The following is a 21,461-nucleotide window of genomic DNA, read 5'->3' on the forward strand; positions in this document are numbered from 1 at the left end:
TTCTGTATATTTAGTGTCATTGTGCTGTAACTCAGAGCAGATCTGAGTGTTGCCATTGAGATTCTTGACATAGCTATAGAATGCTTTGTGGTTGTCTTTACACTCAGTAGCGATTTTGTTTTCATAACTAGCTTTGGAGGATTTTATGAGGGATCTCAGCTTCTTACTGAGGCTGATCAGGGAGTTCCTCCAATCGTGGGATTTTACACTTTTTGGATTGGCTTCCTTTTTTTGGAGGATAGCATCTTGGTTCTGTTAGGGATAGCATGATCCATGCACTTGTGCAAGTGCTTATAAAGTGCATTTGTGTAGGATTCAGCAGTCGTACCTCTATTGTCCATCTGCATGGGTGTCACAAAGTTTGCCACTTCTGTCTTAAGAAGCGTGAAGTTGGCTTTGGAGAAATTTTTTACGGTTGTTTTCCTAATGGGGGTGGGAGCGGGATGTGGATGTCTAGGGTGATTAGCTTGTGGTCGGATCTGACCAACAAGGAGCTGACCTCTGGTGTGGAACACCGGTCACCCATGTTGGTGATGACCAAGTCTAGGATATTGCCACTCCTGGTGGGGGTGTGGATAAGTTGATCCAAGGCATTGGAATTGATGATTTCCAGAAAACGTTGAGCAAAAGAGTTGGTGCATGAGTAGTTTTCCCAGTTAATGGTAGGGTAGTTGAACTCACCCATTATTAGAGTGTTGGGTTGTACCTTAATATTTTCCAGTGTATCAAGAAAAGAGGAGTGGGAATTCTGGGGCATGGTGGGGGTTCTGTAGCAAGCTACAATCTGGATTGTGGTTTTGCCCAGAGTTAGTTAAACTTGGATAATCTCAGATGCATTATGCTGAGCAACTAGCTTGGAGGTGTGGATATCCTTAATGAATATGGACACGCCTCCACCTTTAGTGTTTCGGTCCGGGTTTGGTGGCCAAAAGGTGTGGTATGAATTATAGCCTGGTAATACAGATGTGCTCTCTGGAGCTTTGAACCAGGTCTCTGTCACTGCACAGATGTCAATGTTCTCCATTTTAAGGAGTGCCTCAAGTGAGTGCATTTTGAGGTTTAGACTTCTAGCATTGAGTAGCACTACCCTCACGTTTTGCTTGCTTGCACCTGTTACGGTGTTGAATTTGTCATTTGAACCTTGCCTAAAAAGGGACTATAGGGGTGGCAAGAGCCTTTGCCAGTATCTGGAATCCCAAGGATGAGAGGTGCAGGCCATCTCTGGCAAAGCAGCGTGGTCTGTCAATTATGTCATCCCAGGCAGACAGATACTGGATTCCCTTGGGGGGGGGGGCTCAGGAGCTCACAAACAGTCCTGGACACAGCAAATCCATGTCTGGACAAGACCTGCCACAGGAAAAGGGGGAAGCAAGCTTAGAAATTCTTTTCAGTAAAAGTGGAAATGGAGAAAGCTGGAACAGAAGTTAATTCAACGTTAAGAATCTGAGTGGGTTGGCCTTCACAAATGTTCTCTATTAGATTGAATGAATTAATGACACTAGACTGGGAGGAGTGTCAAAGATCAAATATACAGTATGGGTGGGAAATTGCAAAGCCACCACGTATAAGAACACCACAACACTAGGGAAGGTAGGTGATGGGAAAAAGTACAGTTCCTAGCTGTAGCCACTAAATGAAAATTTTAAACAGAGCAAGGAGCAAGCAGACTCTAAAGAATGCTTTTAACTGTAAACAGACAATTATAGTAATGTGTCTCAAGGTCTCTTATCACACTTTTGGCGTTAAGTTTACTACCACCTATGTGGTAGTTCATGGGTACAGAGTTTTTACCAAAGGTGATGACACTGCACTTTTTGTCATTGAGCTTGAGGCCATGGCTTTGACACCAGGCATCTGTCTCAGTGAGGCCCTTTTGTAGGATGTCCACATCATTAGGAGTTTTGATTATGACTCCTAGTTTGCAGTCATCTGCAAACTTTATTAGCCAAATACCTTCTGTGTTAGCCTGTACTTCAGAGAAGTAGATACCAAACAGGAGAGGACTCAGGACTGAACCCTATGGCACTCCACTTGTCACTGGTCTGAAGTCAGATTTGGAGTCTGCTACTTTCACAGTATGGGTTCTGTCAGTGAGCCAGTTGGCAACCCATCTTGTGACATAGGGATTTGTACCTAGTTTAGTGAGTTTATCTACAATTCCAGAGTGGGGGATGGTGTTGAAAGTCTTGGCGAGTTCTAGATAGGCTGTGTGTACCACCTTACCCTCATCTGCGGCTTTGGTCAGTGGCAGCTGGTGACTTCAAATCAAAGAGGGAGCTGCAGGAGACAGCTGAATGGATGGGGCCAACATGAATGGGTGTGGCCAAATAGAAAGGGGTGGCGCCATGCTAAAAAACGCAAAAACTAAAACTTTAATTAAATAGGGTCTATATCATGAGATTGACATCTTAAAATGTCAACTCTCAGTTGTTCAGCGCAAAATTGTTGAACTCCAACATGCCCAAATGGCCAAATCACCGATTTCTTTCCGACAGAAAGAAATCGGTTGGCCAAACATCAATGCCACACAAAAACAAACATATTTAAGTGTGGACCTTTGCCCCCACAACCTCCCTAACTAAATATTCTAAGTCCGAGACTGCACTAATGTCAGGGAAAGGGCAGGTGTAACACAACGGCCAACCGATTTCTTTCCGTTAGAAAAAAATCAGTGATTTGGCCATTCAGGAAAGTTGGCGTTTGACATTTTCATGTTGAACTGAGAGTTGACATTTTAAGATGTAGATCTCATGATATAGACCCAATTAAATACGCTGCCCTGGGTGCCAAACCATCATTATTAGAGTCCAATCAAGACAAAATAAAGTCTAGAAGAAAAATTGGCTACATGACAGCTTACTTGATATCTAGATGGAAACAAAAAGGCTGTGAAGCATGAAAAAATAAATAGTTAGAGCGTCTTCTGTGTGGCGACATGCATGAATGGGCGTTCCTTTGTTGAAGGTTGTGTGTTAGGCCCGGCAAGCCAGCACGTAAAAATCTACTGCCAATCATTAGCGGACCGGAGTTCCGCTGTGGCGACCCCTAACCGGGAAAAGCCGAAAGACACAAACTGGAATGCCAGTCAAAATCAAGTATAAAAAAATAAGCAGCACTCAGCTCAAACCACTTCTCCTTGCACTGCATTTCTACTTATAAGTTATATTCAGATTTATGCAATCTCTGTGATACCCTCACTTGCAAAAATGTTTGTTATCCAAAAAAGACCTGCTGCCTGACAACATCTACTTGTTATATGGGGAAAACAGGATCAAAGTAAAAAATGAACAGCAAACAAGAAACAAGCTCAATATAAATTGCTACATTTGACACATGACACATTTTTCATACCTCTCAACTTCAGAGCAAGAAATCCGGGCAAAGCCATAAATAGAAGTGGGACAAAGGCCCAAAAATAAGGACAATTTTTAAATATCGCTCTTATAAACTTAGAAAGATAATAGAATAGTACATTTTGCATTAGTATAAATTTTCTAAAGGGTATGAAATCTGAAACTCAAATGTCTGTCATTTTCTAACTTCAGTCTTTAATGATTTGCCACTAATTTGCCAGAAAACCAAATTTTATGAAAAAAGGAACAAAAACGTGATGCAAAAAATATAAAATAACCAGACAATATAGCTGGGAACCTGTCAAAGAAGGGACACTTTTTTTAAATATTAGTACTGTTAACTTGAACAGCTTACAAAATAAGAGAATTTACATGCATTTATGAAATTAAAAGTAATGTATAACTCTGATAATTACAATTATTTATTAATTATAAACCCTCCACATTTTCTTCCAAATTTGCAATTTTGCAGAGGGATTATTAGGGGGAAAGCAAAATTTTGAGCCAAAATTGAGGACACTTGAGAAGTCTGGATATACCTAATTCTATAAAGTGATTTATTTGCGTGTACCTCTCAACCTTTTAACACAGGAAATCTGGAAAATGCCAAATATTTTTGGGAAACATACAAACAGTACTAAAAGTTGCTTTTGTATAAACTTAGTTAACAGAATAATAGGTCTTGCTTTAGCATGCATTTTTCTGAAGGGTATAAAGTCTGAAACTCAGTGTCTCTCATTATTTAGTGACTTCATTCCTAAATGATTTGCCAGAAAATCACAAATTTTATGAGGAACAAACCAAAAATAAGAAGCAAAAATCTATTTATTCTGCAAAAATCTGGACAGTTGAGGTATAGTTCAGCTGGGGCTGCCTTGGAGTTTGTCACCCTTCCTCCCTCACAAAATCATGGTTGAATGGGGCCTCCCACCTGCAGCTATTCCAATGTCCCATTACTTGGCTATTTCTGCGTATTTACCATAAATACTGTAATGTGCTTACTGCTTTACTTCTGTGATGATTTTGATTTCATTTAAAAGTTTTATTTTACATTTTACAGCACAAATGCTAATAGACTTCTGCTAAACAAAGCAATGCATTCTCACAATGAAAATAGACTTAGCATTAAAAGTTCGCTGCCCTTGAAACTCACATTCATTGAAAGAACATTGAAACCCACATTCAAATAAAATACATCTGGCCAGTGTCAGATAAAGATTAACTTTGGGCTGTTTTCAAATTATAGGCCCCTTGCACAGGAAGCATACATGTGTTCTTTGATACCCCTTTTTGATTGTATTCAATTATATTTCTTGTGTAATACAGTACAGTTGTTAGAGGGCATTTTAAATTTATCGTTTTGAACATTTTTCCAGTAAACAATGAAACAAAATGCATACACCAATAATGACAAAACTACCTAATTCAGAACATTTCCATCATACATGTCTACTCAAACTTCAGCACTCCACCAGTATCAGTAAATATGCACAATCTCTGCAGAAGTAAAAGTCATCTAAATAACTCCACATTAAAGAGATCTGTAACTAATGAAGAGGTTGTTTCTAGCAAACAACTTTATATTTCACTGTTCCATCTACAAATAAAATGCCTGTCACCCTTGAGGAATAAATTGCCTATGTTACATTTAAAAAATAATAAGCTAGTAATACTGCAATATTGAATGGATGGCAAACTGATAACTGGTTCATAGTTACTAGAGGACATACCAAAGAGGACATTCTTAGGACTGCACCATCCACCCCCTTTAAAAGTACAACACAGTACAGTATCAGCAATGCATCTATATACTGTTGGACTAGAAACCTTAGCCTTCTGCATCAAAAGCAAGTACACTACCTCTTTCCTATTAACAATGCAAGCAGACTCAGCATAAGCAGTACTAAACTTATCTTCTCATGAAACTCTCAGCTCCTTGTAGAATCCACTCAATACTCAACTCTATTTCTCAACTTTGCAGCACAAGAAATCTGGAAAAAGCCAAAATGTATTGGGGGGGGGGGCAAAAACCCAAAAATCAGGGACACATTTTAAACATAGCTTGTATAATCTTGGAAAGTTTCTAGAATAAAATGGTGTGTGTGTGTGTGTGTGTGTGTGTGTGTGTGTGTGTGTGTGTGTGTGTGTGTGTGTGTGTGTGTACATTTCACTGCCAAGTCTTGAACCCAGGACCTTGTTCACTACAGTCAGAGCAATATACCACTATGCCAAATCAGTTGTTTCTTGAAAGACAGGTAGACGAAAAATGAAGTGGCTATCATTTAGTGAATTCAGTTCTCACCATAGCTCTCAAACCCTTAGCATAAAACACCTAGACAAAACCAATAATGGGGGAATACTGCCCCCAAACATATTCAGTGAATTCAGTTGTCACCATAGCTCTTAACTTCTTAGCACACAAAACAACCTGGACAAAGCCAACAATGGGGGAATACAACCACATAAATAGGGACAAATTTCAAATATTGATCGTATAAACAGAAAATTGCTAGAATAAAAGGTTTTGTATTACAAGGCACTTTCTGAAGAATATGAAGTCTGAAATTCAAATGCCTGTCATTTAGTGAATTCAAAATCCAGAAAACCACACATTTTATGAGGAACAGAACAGAACAAAAAAATGAGGCAAAAATGTGATTAGATGTCACAAGTGGTGGTGGTTAGGGAATTCAAGCTCTTGCTACCTACACTAAAGGTACTGGGTTTAAGCCTGAGTTTCACTGTAGCCACCAAGTATATTTCACTGGGGCATCTCACACACACACACACACACACACACACACACACACACACACACACACACACACATCCTAAACCTGCAAAAGTAACCATTCCGAATTTCAAAGTCCCAGCCCCATGAGACTATCCAGTACAATTGCGAGAGCAAGATACTCAGCTGCAGACATTAAAGTCCAATCCCCTTCCAGTCTATGCAGTTACAACTGCATAGATGTCTGGGATCTCTGTAGTGTGATGCTGTCCTCCAAATCTGGACTGGTTCACCAGCAGTCCGGATTCCTGTACACATGTGTGGAGTTCTGGGACTCACTTTTTTATTTAGTTTTTTCTTTTTATTTTTATTTTATTTCATTTTTTCTTTTCTTTACAACTGGGGGGGGGGCTGCAATCCTGCAGTTCAATAGCATGAGCCACCCTTGGCTTTGGTGACTGCTTCAAAGAAGTCTATCAGGTTTAGGAGACATGATCTGCCTTTTACAAACCCAAACTGGATGGGGTCCAGAGTTTGGAGATTACCACTGTCTTTGTTTATAAGTTCCAGGAGAATAAAAGTAAAAGTTCCAGGAGAATAAAAGTAAAACACTTCTTACTAACAATAGATATAGTGTTCTTAAACATAGTCGTGAATAAACTGTCAGAGCAGCTAACTAACCCTATGAACTTAGGTATCCTACACTTAAATTAGATGGCCAACAGCATTTCCACCAAATTACATTACATTGTCTATTACATTAAGTAATAACAAATTTACATGTGGAACTGATTGCATTTGCTAGCACGGGACTGGCTCGGTTCATCCCTGCTCCGTTCACCCTCGTTACGCTCGGGCTCACTTCATTCCTCTACCCTATCCCCATTCCCACCCGCCCCCACATCATTTACATTTATAGCTATACACCACACCCCTAGCCACTCCCCCAACAAAACTGTCCTATCACACAGTACATGTAATTACCCCTCACACTAATACAGCCCATCACATTCTTCTCTACACAACCCAAATTGGATACCACACCCTATAATCTAACTCCATCTCTACACTTCCATATTGTAGACTGCACCCTATAGTTCAACTCAATCTCTATCATATTTCAGCCCTATCCTAGTCCATAACCCACCTCACAACTAAACAATATGGTCCATACTCCAACCAAACACCTTCTACTCACCCTATTACACACAATAGGCCTTTCTTCTCTTCTCCTCCTATCCATGTTCTCATCCTACCACACACATCTGTATATCAGCCCTCCACCACCATGGCAAACTTACTCAACTATCACCACCTCCATTACTATCTCCTCACCAATAATCCTTCTCCATCACCTTCCTGCCTTTATGGAATTAGCACCTACAAACTTCAAGCCAACTCACCCAATAAAATAATAAAAATAACTCACAAACTAAACAAACTCTTCATCCACATACAACAAAAACTCTCATGTTGTGGTGATATTCACCTAAATCCAGGTCCCAACACCTGCAATAGCACCTACCCAACTAACCCCAATCCAATATATATCTGGCCTAGCTCATCCCTACTCCTTCTAAACATTAATATAAGAAGCATTCTCAACAAAACACATGATCTACATGCCCTACTAGCCCTACACAAACCTGACATTGTAGTACTTACTGAAACCTGGATTAAGCCCATCCACCACAATAATGAAATAACAGCCCCTGGCTATAATATTATACATAAAGATAGGCCAGGCAAAGAAGGAGGGGGTGTAGCCATCCTTTTCCAAAGTCACCTCTCAATAGAACAAATTGAATACAACACTCAAGAAATCCAAGACATAGAACTAATATTAGCCACACTAAAACTTAACCCCAACAAACAAATCATATTAGCTAGAGGTTATATACCACCAAGCAACAACACTAATGTACTCGAAAACCTACTAAACTGGATGAAAATCACTCATCCACAGGAAACCATTCTTGCAGGTGACTTTAACATAGATTGGTCTGACTGTAACAGTCATAACCCCACCACCCATATTAACCTCCATGGTTTTACCAAAATTATTAATACTCCTACAAGAACAGACAAAACCTCTAAGCGACAGTCAATCCTGGAATGGATACTAGTATCTGACCCCACTCAAGCCCATCTCTCCGGTTGTCTCCCTGACAGCCTTAGTGATCATCAAGCAACATACCTAATTAGGAATCGACCCCAACTAACTAAACAACCCATTATCAGGGTCATAAGAAACAAAAAGTACTTCATAGCTCAAGACTTAATAAATTCACTCAAATCCTGTATATGGCCTCCACTAAAATACTTACCACTAGATGAAGCTGTAGAATACTTCAGCACAACCTTCCTGAACATTCTGAACTGCCATGCTCCACCTAGAACCACCAGAATTAAAACCAACCTCGCACCATGACTATCAAAAGACACCAGATCCCCAATGAAAGAAAGAGATAAAGCCCAGTTGCAATTCCATAAACACAAAACCCAATCCTAAAACAAAAATATAATGAACTATGGAATCAAGCCAAAAAAAACACATAAAAATTGACAAAACTAGTTACTATAAAACCCTACAGGAAAAACACTCTAACAACCCACAAAACTTTTGGATGTCAATTAACCACCTATTGCACCCAGGAAAACCTTCCACTCCTTCCCCAGTACTACCAAACTATTGTTTTTATCTGCATTTAACTGACATACGGTACTCTGAGTTTGAATATCTTGTACCTTGTAAATATTACTGATGTAATGTAACTAATTGTGTAGCTGTCTGCATGAATACTGTTTTTGTATCATGCTAATGTTAACTAATGTTTTGTATACATGGTAATGTTAACTAATGTAATGTAATATTTGTGGAGCTTTTCTCCCCGGGCCCCCACTGAAAATGGACCTCTGTCCAGTCGGACTTTCCTGGTAAACAAATGTAAAATAAAATAAAATAAAATAAAAAATAAAAAATAAAATGATGATACATTCCATGGCCTTGCAGACCAGGCTCATCAGGCTAATGGGGCAGTAGTTCCTGGGGTCCATGGTGGATCTCCCCTTGTGGAGTGGCATAACCGTCGCTGTGCGCCATTTAGTGGGCACAAAGCCTAAGGTGAGGCTATGATTGAACATGGTACTTAGGTGGGGTGCCAGTTCGTTCTGTAGTCTGTGTAGAACGCAGCCTGGGATGTTGTCACGTCGCATGGATGTTGTGTTCTTGGCTTTGGAGAGTGTGTTTTTTACCTGTGCAGCTGTGATTACAGGAACTTTTCATTCTTCCGGTATAGAGATTGGCCCTTTAGGGGGTGAGAGGGGGGTAAACTTAGCACTGAATCTATTTGCCAGGATGTTGGCAATATCAGTTGGTTCTGTATATTTAGTGCCATTGTGCTGTAACTCAGAGCAGATCTGAGTGTTGCCATTGAGATTCTTGACATAGCTATAGGATGCTTTGTGGTTGTCTTTAGAATCAATGGTGATGTTGTTTTCATAACTAGCTTTGGAGGATTTTATGAGAGATCTCAGCTTCTTACTGAGGCTGACTAGGGAGTTCCTCCAATCATGGGATTTCTTTCTTCTGTTGTAGAGTTTGTTTATGGCAGGGGACCACCAGATTGGCTTCATTTTTTTGGAGGATAGCATCTTGGTTCTATTAGGGATAGAACGATCCATGCACTCGTGTAAGCGCTTATAAAGTGCAATCGTGTAGGATTCAGCAGTCATACCTCTATTGTTCGTCTGCATGGGTGTCGTGAAGTTTGCCACTTCTCTCTTAAGAATCACGAAGTTGGCTTTGGAGAAATTTTTTTACGGTAGTTTCCCTAATGGGGGTGGGGGCGGGATATGGATGTCTAGGATGATTAGCTTGTGGTCGGATCTGACCAACAAGGAATTGAACATTGGTGTGGAACACCAGTCACCCATGTTGGTAATGACAAGGTCTAGGATATTGCTTCCCCTGGTGGGGGTGTGGATAAGTTGATCCAAGGCACTGGAATTTATGAATTCCAGAAAACGTTGAGCAAAAGAGTTGGTACACGAGTAGTTTTCCCAGTTAATGGTGGGGTAGTTGAAATCGCCCATTATTAGGTTGTTGGGTTTTACTCCAATATTTTCCAGTGTATCAAGAAATGAGGAGTAGGAATCCTGTGGCATGGTGGGGGATCTGTAACAAGCTACAATTTGGATTGTGGTCTTGCCCAGAGTTAGTTGCACTTGGATAATCTCGGATGCATTATGCTGAGCAACTAGCCTGGAGGTGTGGATATCCTTAATGAATATGGACACACCTCCTCCTTTAGTGTTTTGGTCCAGATTAGGTGGCCGAAAGGTGTGGTATGAATTATAACCTGGTAATGCAGGAGTGCTCTCTGCAGCCTTGAACCAGGTCTCTGACACTGCACAGATGTCGATGTTCTCCATTTTAAGGAGTGCCTCGAGTGACTGCATTTTGTATCCAGTGTATTCAATATCCATGCTGAATCCCTTTGTAATAGTAAATGTCAATGTTTTGTTTGTGTCTATAGCAGTCTCCCACACCTCACATTTATCTGTTGTTTTGACTACAGAATAGATTATTATTCATTCTGATGTTTGAGGACTGAATTTGAAATACATGCTTACTTGTTAATACACTAAAAATTTCTTTCCAACCTAAGTTCTCAGTTATCATGTTCTTAGAAAAAGACTGGAGTAAACTTATCCTTATGTCTTGCTCTAGTAATATAGGTAAGTAATCCCTCTTGCTTCTCACTTTCAGTGTTGCTAGCTAAAACCTCCTTCCCCCTAGAACTTTCTATCAGATGTTAACTTTATGTAAGCTCCCTTGGAAAAAAAATCACTGTTCTGAGGTTTTGACATTGTAAGCTTTCATTTACATGGGATCGATTTTGTGTTGTTCACTCTTCTAAGCATGCAATATCATAACATAGACCCTTTAGTGGTATCTTTATTTAGCTGTAGTGCTGTATGACTAGCTGTCCTGTGAGTAACTATTGCTGATCTCTGTCTGCATTTGATTTTGGATTGCAGTTATGGACACTCATATTTCTCCCTTCCAAATGAATATGCTTTGATATTTAACAACACAGTCAAGGCTACTGCAGGAGTGATTATGATGAACATAGTAAACTTACCGTTACAGCAGATATTGAAATATATCACTGCTGCAGTGCATGTATATATATATATATATATATTCCTAACTTTACCTTTTTTGTCAGGTTGTCAGGACCATGACCTTTAGGAATCATCTCTAGATCCCATCAGCTTCTCTGTAAGCTCAGTTCCCAATTATTTACAAAATCTGTGCTTTTCATCTAGAGGATAGAGCAAATTGGTATCAGAAATAAAGGCCATAAGGAGCCACCTGGATAGCACCTGATGGTCAGGATCATTTTGCTGCTGACCAAGAGCTGCAACCAGTAGAGTCTCACCATCAGATCTCAAGCAGGGACACTGTGATGTCAGGACAAAAGGTCACTGCAACTGTCTAGCACATTTTGTTAGCTTTTGTACCCCATTGAAGAATTGAGTAAAACTGGGCAGCTGCATAGGAGAACTGGTCTGATGGTCTGATGGAGGTCCTACAGGGATTACACTCATCAGTCTCCATGGAAAAGTGCATACTAGCATTCTGAAAAGGAAATTTCATCCAACAGTCAAGCCTTGATTTGGTAGGATCAAAATGGATTCTGTCTTGACACTAACAAGGCTCACAACCGGAGGATCGTTGACCTTGATGTGGAGGAGACAGAGATCCTGAAGCAGACTGTAGATCAACTCTTTGTGCTTTGTGCTGTGTTCCCTAGAATATCTTGAGGGAAGCACACAGAAGTAATGCTTCCCAGATCAGTCATTATTTGAAATCCAGTCTCTGTGTGTGAAGGTTGATACGTGTTTTTGCATTCTCAGCAGTGAGAAAAGTATGTGACTCCACCAAATGTATGGCTTGTCTCCCCTTTTATTTGTGATTTTTCTAGACAGGATACCAAGCTATAGCCATGCTCTAAAAAGCATCCACATTGGAGAATATGAAACTGCATTTTTTCATGATAGCAAAGGATGTTGTTCTCTTAGAGTTAAGTGCCTGTGATCTCCAGTGTACATTGGAGTGAGTTGTCACTATGTACAAAGTGGTTGTGGCAAATAGCAGCAGCTGTAAATCAAAGGTCATAATTCTCTCCTTGAATAGAGAGAACGGCTGGTAAGAGGCAGCAGATATCTCAGACAGAAGAATTTCTTTCTTCAGGTCTTGTTAATGAATGAGGGTAAAGGAAATTCTGAGACTGACCAGTGAATCAATGAAGTGTTAACAGTACTGAAGGTGTTTTATTGGACTGTGGTAGTGAAACAAAAGTTAGGTCATTAGACAAAGCTGTCAGTTTATTGGTCTGTCTATGTCCCATCTCTCACTTAGGGTCATAAGCTTTAGATTTTGACCAAAAGGATGAGGTCATGCATACAGACAGCTGAAATGAAATTCCTTTTCTGGGTAGATGGTCTGTCTACTCTCCAGAACAGAATGAGGAGGTCGGCAACACTGGAGAATCTAAATGTACAGCCACTGATCCTGCTGAGAAGAATCATTTGAGGTGGTTTGGGCACCTTCCATGGGAGGTGTATCTCATACAGCTCACTGAGGTAAAGCCCTGGGGCAGGCCCATGACTCATTGTAGGAAGTATAGATCTCACTTTGCCTAGGAATACCTTGTGATCTGATAGGTTGAGCTGGTGACTTTTCTTAGAGCTAGGGACATTTGCTGTACACATCTGAATTTGCTACCACTGAGACCAGTACAAACAGTTTAGAAAATGAGAAGGATACCAAAAAGGAGACCATACAAGACAGAGATAAGACTACCACCCCTTGGGACAGTTAGTTGCGAAGGAAGCATTCCTATTGTTTAAATTCAATAACTAAGTCGCTGTGTTCTGTGAGGCTCTAGCTCCTATCACTTACACCTACTTGCATTGGAACTTCTTGACTGGCTCTTATTGCACGTACAGGATTGGACAGGCTCATTGCAGTGTTTATAGTCACACTAGCAGTCCTCTGCTCCGATTTCACTTACAAAGTCAGGTAATTCAGGCTACATATAATTAAGCAGTGAAGCTGTCACCTGAATCATGATTAGACGAGGATCTTATTGTTAGGGTTTTGTTATTCAGCTGTCATTTTTTAAGAGTACTCAGCCAGAGTGTATGGGAGATAATACTAGCTTAGAAGCTGCTGCTGTGCCAAATTACTTTAGTGTAAATTAAACCTTTGTAATAAGATAATAAGAAAACACAGACCATCTTTTTCTGGTGAGAGTATAAAATACAACCAACTTACTGGAAAGTAACACTGTAAAAGAGATAACAGGTACTAAGTTTTAATAAGTTGTGAATTTTGTCCAAAGTATAACAAGACTTCTTCAGAATAAATAAAACATGCTACAAAGCCACTGAACTTGCAAGGCATATGAAATGATTCAAGTATAAAATGTTAAAGCAGTCAAGAAACATCATTTAACTATATCAACTAACATATAAAATACAAAAAAAAATATTTATTTTTCATAGAGCACAACATGTTACAAAACCAGTGAACATTTAATTGTATACATAGTCACTTGTTATTTTACATGATCAAACAAGGGAAAAAATAATTATAAAATATAAATGCAGAGAAGAAATATCACTGGAACATATTAAATAACATAAAATACAAAAAATCACGTATATTTTCTTAAAGTGTAAGCTTTTAAAAATGCCTTACATTAATTGACTCATTTAATCCTTGACACTTAATAAATTTAATACATTAATATGCTTATATGATTTTAATATATTTAAATTATATTTTTGTAATAATGAAGGAAAATCCATACTCTCAGTCTGCTCTCAGTGCAAGTGGTCCCAGTGGGCTTAACAAGAAGCCTGTGTGTACCACTGTTTGTATAGGAGTTAGTAGATCCTATTGCACAGCATGCACAACCACTTACAGCATGTATATGTGTACTAAACCATGCTCAGTCTGCTGCAAATCTAGCATTCTTTGCTGGTGCCAGTTAAGTTGATAATAAACATGCACCAATAACACCAGGTTTTAATGCATGTGCACCCCATGGTTAGGCTACTAGCTATACACAATTACACGCAATTGTCTCTGCACCTAGTGCCCATTGGCCAGAGCAGTAGCAGACACAGCTACACATGATGTATACTTCTGGTTTCTGTAGTGTTGTGGTATTCAGTAGACATGATGGCTGTGTGAGAGCTGCATTAAAGGATGCCCCATCTAATGCCCAGGTAACCTATACCTATTATATGCATGATTTACACAGTGTTATAACTTAGTTATGGCAGGGGCACATGCTTAAATATGCACCAGTTTACTTTCTGCTGAAGTTCACTGGACATGTCAGGAAACGTTGTTACCCATAGCTTGTACAAATCTACTACATGTTACATCATGTGCAGGTTTACCAGACACTGTCTAAATGCTAATGCATGGACATCCTGTGCCTGGTAAGCAACATGTCAATGATGGTGTTTCTCTTTGCTGTCTTTTTGAGTAAGCTCATTCTCCTTCTGTGTCATGTGCTGATAAGCTCCCAGTTGTACAGCATGATACAGGCCAGGAACATCCATGCAGCTTTTCTTTTTTCTGAGCAGTGAATCAAAACCCCTGAACCATCTAGGTAACTGCAACACCCCTGCATGTTTCCAAATACTCTGAACATCACTGCATATGTTTGGCTTTGGTATTATTCCTACCTTACTGCTGTGAACCACTGCAGTTAACTGGCTAGGAGTCATCCTGCAGGCTTGTAACAGGCTAGGTATAACCACTTACAGAATACATAAAACTCATTATTTAGATTCTTTAGGTTCTGTTGTGTGCCATATCTCTATACCTTTCTTTATTCGGTCTTGCACACATCTGTGTGGCACATAAGCATACCAACGTGATACCCCTGTGAAATGCGGCATTAATTATGGAGGCTGCTCACTTGCCAGACTGGTTCCAGGAAAACATTAATGGTGTTTGTAATAGCCATTTGTGATAATGCCACATACTTTACCAACTATGTATAAATGATGGAGTGGAACCCCTTCCTAGTAATATATCCTACATGGTCATAGATATTGGGTACAGTATATTATATTTAGCACCACTATAAGACTAGCCTTTGAAGTACATTCATACTCAAACCACTTTTGACATTAAAAAGGCCAAAGCACATATATTTATTTATTTGTTTATTTGTTTTATTTATTTATTTCCTACTTAGCAAAGATAGAACACTGATCCAAATGGACAATTATCAGGTTCATCTCAGAAGATACAAAAAACAATGAAAATATTGCATTAAAATGAACACTACTTCACTGTACTTACAGTATTAGATAAGTGAGATGAGCATAAGTCACAGATTAGAAATTAAAAGGAAGCAAATACCTAAACCTATTGAGCCCAATTACAAAATACTTCCTCTCTGTATAAGTGACCATATGGCCCCTGGTGTAAGCCTAGTCATAGATAGGCCTTACACCGAAGTAAGTTACTTACACTAACAACAATTCTTGTGGAATCTGGCTGTATTTTGTATATATATACCCTGTTCAACCCTGCTCAGCCAGTAATATCTGTACTTCCTTGACTTAAGAATTTTATCTCTGTATAATCTCCATATGTTGATTGCACAAATTTGTATATATAACTATTTTTTACATTTTATCTTGTAAACTGTATTTTTCTGTTTTATTGGAGCTTTTCTCCTCTGGTCTCCACTGAAAATGGGCCACAAGCCCAGTTGGACTAACCCCGTTAACAAATGTCAATAAATAAATAAATATATATATAAAAAATGGAGCTTCTTCCATCATGTAATGTCCAACGATCCCAAGTTGTGGCGCCATGATATACTCTATCCTTTCTGGATGAGGCATAACTAGCACACTCTGTGCTACTACCAGAATTCGAAACAGTAATAACCCACTCCCACTGCTTCTTCCACAGAGCAAAACCATTCCAATCTAAGTTAAAAATAAATCTAGGCCTCTCTATCTTTTATTGTTTCCGCCAAAACGATCTTCCTCTAGTAACATACAGGCTTTCTTCTAACAAGCTTCTGTTTTCTATGTCACGCCAACCTTCTCTCCCATGTCATTCCTTAAGCAGCATATTAGGATTCACCTATAAGCAGTCCAAACAGCAGTCCGTATAATAATACCTTCAACATATTTTCCCCTTTGGCATAATTAGCTCTTTTCCTTTAGCCCCATGCACTCACACTCACAATAAATGTATCCCCCAACCCCAAGCAAACATCATCAACTTGATACTTCCATCATTCCATTGTTTAAAACATGTCTACCACCACCTTCATTGACTAGCTTAGTCTCCCATAATTCCCTGCCTTCAGCTCTCTTCAGTAGCCCTTCCCCTTACCCATTTTGTCCCCCATTTAACAAAATGACCTTTTCCATCTCCATCGTCTTTTCCTCTCAACAACTACATTTATACCTTAAACTGTTTTTCCACCTACTACTTCTCTCACCCTGTATCAGACTTGCCATTCACTGCATGTACTGCTTTATCAATCCCCCCCCCCATTTGACCTCCTCTATCTCATGATTCCATTTGCTGATACCTGCATCTACACTTCATCTATCTTCTCCCAATTCCACCCTCGGTCTTCCACTCAACTACATTCCACTTATATACCATATACCCCCCTTCCAAATATTCCTCAGGTCTTCTCACCATCTCTGCACTACCTCACTCCTCCAGCATATATGTAAGACCCATGGAGTCCACTACATACACCTTCAGTACATCACCCATTTCTACTATCCTCCTCCTGGAGATTCTGTGGAGTTTAGTACCATCTATGGCATAACCTTAAATGCAAAACATATACAGTACCCACTTTCATAACATTTCCAATCCCCAGTCTCACATCTTCATCACCTAAATCCCTATATAAAACAACGGATCTGACTTTCTGTATTGTACCCCTTCTGCCTCTGCCAATTTTCCTAATAACCTCATTCTTCACCCCCTCCTATCACCCTTACCTCCTCAACCTTTGTAACATTGCTTGATGTACCACCCAGTCTCCTTTTCCTGAAAATCTTTCCTTCACAACCTCATAGCTCCTCACATCTTGCTCTCTACCTGATACCCATAATCGTCTACATTTCTAAGGCATTTTCCCCACAATTTTTAATTGTTGCCTTGAATGCTTTTCTCATTTCATCATCGAATAAACTTAAAAAAAATCACTTCCCCCTCCAATACAACCACCATCTCCTGTCCATGCACTTATGCACCTTTTCCTTCCACCTTTCTCATCTCCGTCTTTCTTTCTTCTCCCCCATATCTTCTCCCACACTGAACATCAAAGTATACCATCAAAAGTCAGACATAGCCTCCATTCACAGCTGCCTGTGCCATCTTATCCTATCCTTGGCTATCCTCCCCTCTCTTCCACTTCTGCACATATCTATCAGAAACCCTCTGAAGTTCTGCTAACCATGGATTGCACTGACTACTATCTATATGCCTTAAAATGTACAAAGCTAGAGGCATTGCCATTACTCTAATTACCTCAAATCTACACAAAGGAGACTCCATTTTCACCAACCAACACTTTTCTCACCAGTTCCCTCAATTCCATCCATTTCTTTTACTTAATGTCTTTGAATAACAGTTATATGTAGATCCCCAAATAATTCCCTCTGCACTGTACAAGGCAAACACAGGGGAGCATCCCCACAAGTCTGATAATCAGAGACTTCTGAGCATGGTAATGCATTCCTGGCACCTTCATAAAATCCTCAAATACTTCTAATATCTGTAGTAGCATTCAGCCCACATTAGACCACACACAGAGTGCTACAGTGCTCAGGTTTGACTGCAAGTGGAATAAGTTGATATTTCACTAAAGAGCGATAGGGGTGATGGATGGCCGATTGCTCCCCATAGCACTTTGTGCCCAGAGTAGTTGCCCCTCTTGCTCTGCCCTAAATAAGCTACTTTTCTCAGTAGCCGAACAGCTGATGTTGTTCCACACATACCTTACACAGCATCTCTCACAACGCTGTAACAAGATCATGATCCACACGAAAACCTGCTAAACTTCCAAGCTATAAATTCTCTTGCCAAAATGCTCTTACATATTCCTATCTTTTTTAATTCCTCCTACTAAGGTTTCCTTATATTTAGCCACGGCATGTGGGCCTGAACATCACTAATTGTACTGATCATCCCCTCCTGTCTGTCATTAATTCAAACTCATTCACCCCTTACTAACATAAAGCTGGAGCCCCCAGCCCAATAAAATCTCTCCATGACCCTATAAAACAACTCTTTGATGCCACCAAGTCTTACCCCTATACCTTATTTTTATTAATAGACTTGATGTCCAACAGTTACTACTACTACTATATGATTTGTTTTACAAGAACACTCAAATGTAAATTACTATAAGCCGTTTATGTCAACCTTTTGACATTTACTCTTGTATTGTTGGACCTTCTCTGTTCAGTGATGTCCTTTTCAGGTTACTGTAAATAATTCTTAATTGTCATAGAACTTAGACTCTGTCCAGGATTGTCTATAAAGATGCTGATCTACACACATAAGTAAGCTATTCACTGCAGTAACACAAATGCAACAGACATTCTTTTCTTAAACACTTTAATGTCCACCACAAAATATATTAGCAACAAGTGCACCTCTAACCATATCAGACATTTAACATTTACTAATATAATGTCAAAAACTCAACAAGATAAAATGTCAGTGTTTGTATTCTAAAAATCATTAACTTATGTCCATTTTCACTGCTTAAAGGATCATAAAGTCCTATCCTTCATGCAATATTATCCCCAAAAAAGTACCCTTTAAACATAGTTATTTTTAAAGAATGAAAAGGACATTGATACTTATGGTAAACCGTTTGTTTTGCAAAACACTCATATCTCTCCATGGCTATGATTTAATCCTAGCATTATGATTTTTGACCTCTAATTTTGTCTTTGATCCTTCTAGATTTACTGAATTTCTTCTGATTTTCTTCTAAAAGATAAAAATTGCCCAAGGGTGTATACATTACTAAATAACTGAACTAAGCCCACGCAAAGCTTCCTTACCACTTTGTATGAAGTCTGGTATCTAAAGACCTTCTATTCCATAAAATAAGAAAGTACTTCTCTTTTGGGCCCTTTTCATATGATTTTTGAAAGCAAGTGCTGTAATTTTTAATTTTCAGAAGTTTGAAAGTAAATGTATGCAAGACACAAAAGCCAACCTTGATACCTAAGGCAAACCAACAAGTTCCGGCCCTTACACTGTGCTGTATCCGGGTTCTCTCAGAAAGCACAGACATTACATTATTTTACAACCAACTAATTCCCCTGGAATCCTTCAGACACCATATATTGGTCAGAGCCAATTGCAAATAATAATAATATGGGCCGCGCATATGCCATGTCAGACATACAATCATCACCTGCATAATGTTCAAAACTCATCCAAGTAAAAAAATCTAAAGCCTGATATATAAAACCCCTTACAAAAGAATACATGTATTTCACTACTGTCCTATATTATTTAGGCTCACTTGAAACCTTGGCCACCATAAATGGCCAGTGTCAATTGTAACTGCTTTTAGAGACTTAAACGCTTTATTTTCCCATTTCCCCTACATGTACATCCTTCCTTGTCTACAGATATCATGTCTTCCTTTGATATATGAGTTTCACATCAAAGTCTTCCACCTCATGCCATGAGTCACTCAAATGACCTTTCTGACCAGTTTTCCTCACTTAGCCAGCAAGCCTCCAAGCCACATTGAGATGTAAAGAAAAGTAGATAGAGAAGAGAACAAGCATAAGACTCAGGAAGGATGCATTTCCCACTTCAGTGGCTAAAACCTTTTCTCAAATCTTAGTTACTGCCATGTTGATTCGGATGTTCCCTCTGCTTAACCATGTCAAACTTCTTCTGGCCTAACATGTAATCAGTCAAGAACTGCTGTCATTTATCCCCCATGCATGCCCTCTCTCTCTTCAGTCACCACTTACCCTCTGCACTTCATATGCTGCCCCCTTTCTTCCATTTCAATTAATTCCTCTTGAATGCCCAACATGGCACTCCTGTATCCATCTTCTTTTAGTGAGAAGTGGTCCCATAATCTCTCCCTCTTACTGTATCACTTTAGAATTGTCCAGCACCATTTTAGTTTTGTTTTACCACTACCCACCAACAGACACCAAAAACTTCCAACTTCCCAGCCCTATGGATCTCTGTCATCCCTTTCACACTCTGGCAGGATTTAAGTCTGCAGGGGCCAGAAAATGACATCTACCTCTGCTTCTCATTGGAACATCCATTAGCTCATTATTGACATTTCATGTCACCTGCCAACATGTACTCACCCCCTTCTGAGTATCGGAACAGCATTTAAATACATTCTCTACATTATCATATGTAATTTTATTTTGCCATATTACTTGCAAGGTAGCAGGATGAAGCAGTTTCATTACTGCTTCTGCTTGCCTCATAGGACTAGAGCATGGGATTGCAATGTCATTTTAAAAATGGATGTGGGAAAAATGTGCATATTCTGAGTATTATAAATTTTGATGGTAACAGGAATGTTGTATAATACTGGGGACAGCCGAAGGCATGCTTTTTCTGTAGAAAAGAAAGACATTTAGTCATTAGTTGTGACAAAAAGAAATGTCATATATGTAATAAAACAGGCCCCAAAGGAAAGAAATGTGAATGGGACATTTATGGATGGATTGTAAAGAAAAAGAGAATGAGTTAAGTACTGTGAATCGAGCAAGGATAAAGAACATAATAGTACTGAAAATAAGATAAAGATAGATGAAACTTTATTAGAATAAAGGGAGATATTAAAAAAATAATGATGGAGAATAATTAAAATAGAATCAGAAGTTAGTAATGAAGATATAAGATGGAAGATCCAACAAAAACGAGAAAAAACTGTTGAAATGTGCAAAAAAACGCCACAGGAGCAACGGCAGTGTAAAACTAGGCAATATTTAATTAAATATCAGCAAACACGAAATTGCAGCGGACTGCTGCGGTCCACAAAATAATGAAATAAGAACAAACTGGTGTAGTATTAAGCACTTTTCGTCTGCAAAGTTAAACAGACTTCTTCAGATACTAACACACCATAACGCTCAACTTTAAATATGGTGCTACAGTCACATGATTAGATATATCCCTGTCATTAACCCTTAAATGATGAAATAGCATTTCCCAACTTAGTGAAAAAGCTATGCATATCATTCAGGCACCATATATGCCACGTTATACAAATATGTAAAACAAT

The sequence above is a fragment of the Protopterus annectens genome, chromosome 11.part0 (genome assembly GCF_019279795.1).
Source record: "Protopterus annectens isolate FY-2018-M chromosome 11.part0, PAN1.0, whole genome shotgun sequence".
Taxonomy (NCBI): domain Eukaryota; kingdom Metazoa; phylum Chordata; order Ceratodontiformes; family Protopteridae; genus Protopterus; species Protopterus annectens.